The sequence below is a fragment of the Chelonia mydas genome, chromosome 10 (assembly GCF_015237465.2).
Source record: "Chelonia mydas isolate rCheMyd1 chromosome 10, rCheMyd1.pri.v2, whole genome shotgun sequence".
NCBI lineage: Eukaryota > Metazoa > Chordata > Testudines > Cheloniidae > Chelonia > Chelonia mydas.
In genome coordinates this window covers 61,471,246-61,478,714 of record NC_051250.2, presented here as the reverse complement: position 1 = coordinate 61,478,714, position 7,469 = coordinate 61,471,246, and the positions used below count along the sequence as shown (strand labels likewise).

At 41.5% G+C, this 7,469-nt stretch overlaps 1 long non-coding RNA gene across 1 annotated transcript; it reads left to right on the top strand.

Moving 5' to 3' along the window:
* Positions 1–708: 708 nt before the first annotated feature.
* Positions 709–5,715, top strand: LOC119567214. Its single transcript, XR_005227126.2, has 3 exons — positions 709–3,486; positions 4,236–4,281; positions 4,932–5,715. It is a non-coding gene; the product is annotated as an uncharacterized LOC119567214 (long non-coding RNA).
* The last annotated feature ends 1,754 nt before the right edge of the window (positions 5,716–7,469 follow it).

Below are 7,469 nucleotides of genomic sequence, written 5' to 3'. Positions count from 1 at the left end.
AAAATCTGGCCTTTCCTTTTTTTAAAAAATGTTGTTGTTGCATTCCCTCCCCTTCCTGCCGTGCCCGCCCTCTCCCCAATGTCTTGAGCAGCCTTTTAGTCATCTGAACAGTACGATGGCTCTGAGGGTGTTAAATTAGGTTTTTGAATAGAAATATGAGATAAAACAGCCTGTTCTGTTTTAATGACTATCCCTTTTTATACCTCTAGATAAATGATATGTTAGACGACTCATAGGCTTTATTGCTTTATATAGTTGGTGCTATAAATAACTACTAGCCTTTTCTGACTGATAAGCAGTAGTAAGAGTTGCAGTGTTGTGTAACTCAAAACCTAAACTGGGCACACTGAGACCTAAGCAAAAAGGCCCTGTGCTTCTGAGAAGAGCGTTCGTTAACTAGCCAAACAGCACGTCGCCCGTAATGTTCAAAGGTTAACTGTGCCCAAAGTGGAGTAACTCTGCTTGCATGACCTTCAGCTGAGCTGACTGCTTGTTTTCATCTGTTTCCATCTAAAATGGCCAAGCAAACAGGACCTGCTTGTGTGGGAAAAGTCTGTATGTACAGATCTCATCTGGAGCTGGGCAAGGTGCCCAGCAATCTGCATCTGACTGTCATGAGTTTAAATCCTAGTGCCACTAGTTAACCTAGTGCCGGTTAATTTAGGTTTCAAACTTGTCAAGGGTTTTTGTGGGCCAGCTGTAAATGGGGCTCTTTACAAAGAGTTCAAATGTAATCTTAATCCCTCTGGAGGGTTAGGTGGATGTTGCAGCGACTGCAGTGCTGTTCATTCCAGCGAGCTATTGTGCTCTGGGAGTTAATGCTGGGTTACTAAATTGCCCAGTAATCGTTTCAAAAAAGCATTGCTTTGGGGTGTTGAAAATGAATGCACGCTTCCTTCTTCTGGCCCAATGCTGTGCAGCATAGCCATTCAGCCACTATTAGCACTGGCAAACGGGGGAATGCTGGAATTAAATATGTAGTACTTTTCCCTCTTTATATTGGCAGGCATCACCATTAAGAGCCTCAACACTTCACACAAGTGGGCACTAGCCTGGTTTTACAGAGGAGGAACTCAAGGTGCAGACAGGTTAAGTGGCCACACAGGAAGGCCATGCAGCCAGTAACAGAACCATAATACCTGTGTTCAGTTCCCGGGTCTCACCACTAGAGAACATTCCCCTGAATTCTGTCCCATCTCTCAAATATCTGTGCTGCCACATCACTTCTTTGAGTGAATTTGCTTTTCACTGCAGTCAGACTAACCGCATTGGCAAGAGCAAGGCATCATGCAGGAAGGAATTGGAAAGCAATATCCAAACCACTTTGACCTTAAAGGGGATATTATCTAATCCTAGGCCTCTTCTGAGCAGAGACTTCAGATTTGGACTAAATTAGCAACTTCTTTTGCATTTGTAGCCGAAACAAAATCTGAGCCCAGGCCTCCAGAAATTATCCGAGCTAGTACACTAATCCCCCGTGCCACCTAGCCCAGTTTGAAACAATGCGTGCCCTTGAAAATGATTATATAAAAACTTTTGCAATGTTGGCACTTTACTGGGGTTATAATAACTGTCACCTGACCCAATCTGTACCTGCAAATGTTATCTCTTGTCAGGCATTCACCTTTTAACTACCCATTCAATGACTGCAGAGGCTATTTAACCCTTACACGCCATGTTTTTTATATGGAATTTTGTTAGGTTTCGCATCTCTTTGCCAATGCTTATTCATGTCTTAATACCTTTTTTAAAAGAGGGGAGGCAGAAGGGAACTGAAGCCAACACTATTTTTGCTTCCTAACTTTTGTGGGGTACGGGAAGAGATCAGTGAGGCGATTTGAAAATGTTCTGCAGATTACCCTAGTAATTATGTAAATGAATACTTTGAAATCTGTATTGCTATTTGCTGCAATACGGTAAACAGGGGTTGGCCCTGAAATACAATGTGCGTGTGCATGCACGTAATATGTAGTAGATGATGCAGATTTATAATCAAACTTACACCTAATTCTTGTTATCTTAAATCATCTTTGGTCCTAATAGTATCATAAGCAGCAAATCCCTTGCACTGCTGTCTAATCAAACTGGACCAGCCACTGTCCCCTAGTTCTGTATGTGGAAAGAAACTCTGCTGCTTCTGTGACCTTTTCCTTCTACCCCCCTCGGCTTTGCTTCTGGACCCCGCAGAGACCTGTCCATGCAGACCACCATCCATGCTGATGGAGGGTTGGGTGCTCCAGAGACTGGGCTGGTAGTATGAGGCTGGGGTGCGGTTTAGGGAATGAAAACTGTCTGACAGAAAAGATGATACACTCTGGGGCTGTATCTATCACTTCTGTACTACACCCACCCTCTGCAGCTGTAGCTAGGAAGCTGGGTATGGAGGACTGTTGTCCTAGGTTTGGGGGTGGGCCCTGTGACCTTTTCTGTTATGGGGGGACAAACCCCACCCTCCTTACAATGATTAATGTGGTACTGGTGGTGAGGGATCCTCATGGAGACTTCCTTCATCCAATCTCATGGGAGATGTGGTTCAATATTTTCTGCCTCTCCTGGCTTTCACAGTGCCCAGCACTCAGTCCTGGCATTCAACACACACATTTTAATTGCTTGTTTCAGCTGTTTATTATGAAGATCCATTGAAATGGGGGACAGTATAACAGTGGAAAAGGAGAGGTTCTGAAGAGAGATGTCCTTTGATAATGCAAACTGATACAGCAGCTATAATTTATGCACACTATGTGAGGCACCAAAAATAAAATCAATTGGGAATTCTCGTGAACAAGACGGAGGGGGTAGTTGTCTATGTGTTTGAGAGAGAATACCCTGGATATGGAATTTGTCTTCATGCAGTGGGAGCTGATGTCACAACGTTAGCATATTACCTAGCTTTTAGGATTTGTACTTAGTATACACTATTGGCTTTTCAAGCTGTATGTTGATCTGAATATTTTCAATGGAATTGTTTCCTATAGTAACTATTCTGCATTTTGTGGCTACTTCTGAGGTGTGTGTCTTACTTTTCACATTTAAATATAAAAGGTAACAAACAACTGTTCGTAAAACCAAGCACAAGTGGGTCAGCCAGGCTGTCTTGGTAACAGTCTCTCCCCTAACAAATAGAGGAATTATGTCAAAAACGAACATGTGATAGGTGGTATTTATACAGAATCTCTGGATGCAATTATGCAATCATGCAAGCAACCAAACATAGCCAGGTTTCCTTGCTTCATCTGGGATGCCACCCAAATTTGTCAGCTGTACTTCAGCATTAGCCGTTTCCCCGGCTCCCTGTCTCCTGCTGATCCTTGTATTCTTGGGTGATGCTGTACTAATCTATGGAGCTCCTCTCTGTTGGCCATCTGCATTACTCCATCAACGCTTTCCCCTACAGATTCTCTCCTTTCTGCCTCTCCTAATTTTGTGGACCTTCTGAAGCTCCACCAAACCACACTGACCTTCAGCAAACTAAGGATGATGAACCAGGTATGGAAGCAAGTATACATCTATTGCAAGAACTGATGTCTCAGTTTATTTATTATTTAGACATTTATTTAGTATTCCTGGCAAGTTACAGTAGCAGTGCCAGGATTTAACAGGGGCAGCCAGAGTTCATTAAACCACCTTTTTGTATAAGTCTTGTGGGAATGTACTTGGAAGTGCAAAGTCAATGCATACATGTTTCAACACTAATATCCTGGTCAAATTGATCAGCTGTGTCTGGTCTCTCTTTAGCCTCACTTTTTAACTCCGAAAGAAACCTATATTCTATTAATCCCTGGTGTAATTCCATTTAGATCAATGGAGTTACACCAGGGGTGAATTTGCCCACTCTGTGTTGAAGAAATATTTAAATGACTTCATTTTTTATGAATTGCAAGAACTTTTACTCTGTATTTTCTGAAACACTTTCTGTAGGGAGGGTCTATTTTTCTGCCTAAGGGCAAGGAGTGACTGTATGTGATTTAAGCAGCAATCTCACACCCTCCTCCTCCTCCTCTGATTTACATATTTATATGATGAATTATTACTAGAGTAACAGCTGTACACAGTACTCATATCTCAGCAACGTAACCTTCCCCTTCTCATCAGATCACTTCTATTTCTGACTAGAAATCTTCTGGTCGACCTTTTCATTTGCTGTGGATGATTTTTTTTTAATTATGTTGGTTGGTAGATCCTCAGGGATATTGTCTTTAGTGTCATTTATATCTATTCTTTCTGCTTAAAACAAGACACCAGATACAATGATGCTGAAGAGACAAGACAGCTTAAAAAATGGTAAGTTAAGTGTGTGTGTGTGTGTGTGCTCTCTCCAATCAGGTGTTCATTAGTTTAAAGGGGATAGTGTGAAGAACTAGAATTTGGGCTCTAACTACCCTACTAGTCTAACATTAAACAACAGAAAAAAAGTGTGTGTGTGTGCTCATTTTAAAATTAAAAATGAAACAGGAATATGCTGACTGGGGTCCTGGTTATATAGAATACTTTAATGCTTTTATATAAGCTATGTATCAGGTTATTTTGTTTTGGGTTTGGTTTGGATTGGTGTGTATTTTCACATTGCACCAAGAAGAATGGATGCACTGTGTAATCTCTTTAGATAGATTGTATTTTCTGGAATAATGCATGGGCAAAAATATGAGGATGACTAGTGAGCCTTTCCATTGTGAAAAAAGTAGGGATGAAAAATCCAAGCAGCACAGATTTTATTTCAATATGATGAATTGCCCAAATATGGCGAGAACTACAACTGTAAAATATTTGTTCTTACTAGAAAGTTTTGAAAGTCACATCAAGACTTTAAAAATATGAAACGTAGAGAAGGCTTAGAGTTCTATGCTGTGTGAACCTGTAACTGCAAGATTTTTTTGAAACGTAACTTATTTGCATGCCTTTTTAAAATGTGTTTTATGTATTGCATATTACAGAACAAGTGACTTTGCCCTGGGCTTCAATGCAGTTGTGGCACGGAGCTTAATATCAGCAGTAATATTTTGGAGGCAGTCTTGTTTGCACACCTGCCTCTTAAATTCTAAGGATCGTATTGTACTACAGGGTTTTGGTTTGGTTTGTTTAAGCAGATTTCCCCTCTGAAATCGGCATGGAATTATGACTTTTAATCAATTTTGGCTTCTTAAAAGGGAGTTCGGTCCATGTTTCTGATTAGACATGAAAATGTTGCTTTTCTTGTGTCTAAAGCGGTGTTTGTAGTTGGAGAGTTACTGAGCTCTTTATTACAGTATTAAAGGCAGCACTCGTGTTTTCATGACACTGTCTTGTGTATCTCTTTTGCTTTAATGCTTTTCCTGAGACAAACATAACTGGGTATACAGAATGAAATGTTGAGAACCTGCTGCTCCCATGGCAGGCAATGGGAGTTACAGATGCTCAGTAGCTCTCAGGGTCTAACCTTGAGATAGCAAAGGATGGTTCCTCTGAATCAAGTTCTTGCTGAAGTCCATGGGAGTTGGATTGAGTCACAGGAAAGGGTTCCCATCTTTTAAATTCACTGTTTGTCTCAAGGGGGTTTTTTTTTCTTTAAAAAGTAAAATGAAAGTTTTGGTATCCCAGAACAATTGAAAACAATGGTGTTTTCAAAATGCCGTAATATCTTGTTAAACTTGTAGTGCATCCCTGAGGTAAAATAACCTTTCAAACAATCCCTTTAGTTGATTATCTGCACTGATTGTTACCATCTTGCAACAACTGTCCTTCTGGGCAGAAGAGAAACTCATTGCCAGAACTACAAATAATGTACATAACCCAATTTAAAGCTCTAACAAAAAGTTCCAGTGCTAAGAGGATTGTTGTACCGTAATTAACATGTGGGATGAAAATACGTTCTGAAGTTTCTGAACACTCAAAATATAGATTAGATCCCTAGGAAAGATAAAAATTAGCTTTTAAAGTTTTCCTCTGCCAGATTTTCAAGTTGGCATTCCTCAGAATCGTACATAAACATAGCTTTATCCCTACAAATGCTGTGTTTGCTCTGCAAAGGGGAGAGGGAGGTGTCTAAAATTTCATATCTACACCTGGGAAGAAGTAGTAACAAACTGGGAATCACGGCTGCTTTTTGCCACCACTGGCAACGTAAACAAAATGATCAATTTAAAAACAGCACATTGCACGTGACGATGAAGTATTCCTGGGCCCTGACAGTTCATGCCAGTTCTGCAAGCCATTAGTAACAGTAGTTTGCATTTTGTTGGTGTGATTTTTTTTAAAATTTTTTTTTATGGATCTCAAATATTTCTCATACTCTATGCAAGCAGCATAACTAAAATGCAGCCAACTGGTGCCCAGCTCACACAGCAGTGTACGTGGGAAGGGGGAGGGAGGAATTCTGGCTAAGGGCATTGTGTCATGGGATCATTAATATCCCTGCAGGATATACAGGACCTCATTTTGGACTGCTATGACTCCTGTTGAGTAGTCCTAATGAAACGAATGGACCTATTTAGGCAATAAGGTAGTAGTGTGAGTAGAGATTTCTTCCGAAGGACCATCACACTGTGAACTTTGTGGCACCCAATCTATCCACCTCAGAATGACAAAGAGCTGAATCAACCCAGCTAGGACCAGAGGCCACTCAAAACAATCTGCTATTCTAGACAAAACTTTAGTGGGCATTCCTCCTAGGCCTAGAGCAGCAGATTTGGCCCAGCCGCGTTTCTGTCGTGATGGAGGGGCAGCTAAGCCAAATGTGAGCTAGTGGTGTTGCAACCTGGTGGACGGGGCTGCAGTGCCTCTCAAGTCTGGCCCAGCCAGTTCTTTGTCAGGGTATGGCTGCTGGACCATATCTGCCACCAGAGGCAGTTGCCCAGAAATCTGACGACCTAGGCAGCTACCTTGTTTGCCTATAGCTGGAGTGGCCTCTGACTAGGATTGGAACCTTTGATTCCAGGAAGCCTGCATAATCCAAGCAAGTTGATCAGATCATTGAGCCTTCCCCTTCTGTTGATCAGTGACTTACTTTATTGTGCTTCAGTGTTAAAGTGATCCGCTTACATCAGCCAAATAAACCCATAAAATGTCAAATATAATCTCTGGGGACCAGCATTATGAATAGCTGAGCTCCATAAAAGGATGCTTCCGGGATGCTGGAGGAAAGAAGAACCTGTCCCTGGCCTGCTGCTCTGAGGTTTTGCAGTCCAGGCAGTTTTCCACCCAGGCTAGTATGGAAATGGAAGCAAGTAGAAAGAAATGACGCTAGCTCTAATCATTGCAGTGTGGGATTGGTGTGTTTCACATAAACCCCTACCTCAGCCAACAGCAACTGGCCATGTAAAACAAAATGATCAATTTAAAAACAACACATTGCACGTGATGATGAAGTATTCCTGGGCCCTGAGAGTTCATGCCAGTTCTGCAAGCCAGTAGGAACAGCCAACAGCTGAGGTGACGATGTAATCTGAATCTTCAAAGTAAAAAAACTCCTATTAAAGGGCTGTGCAAGTAGGATG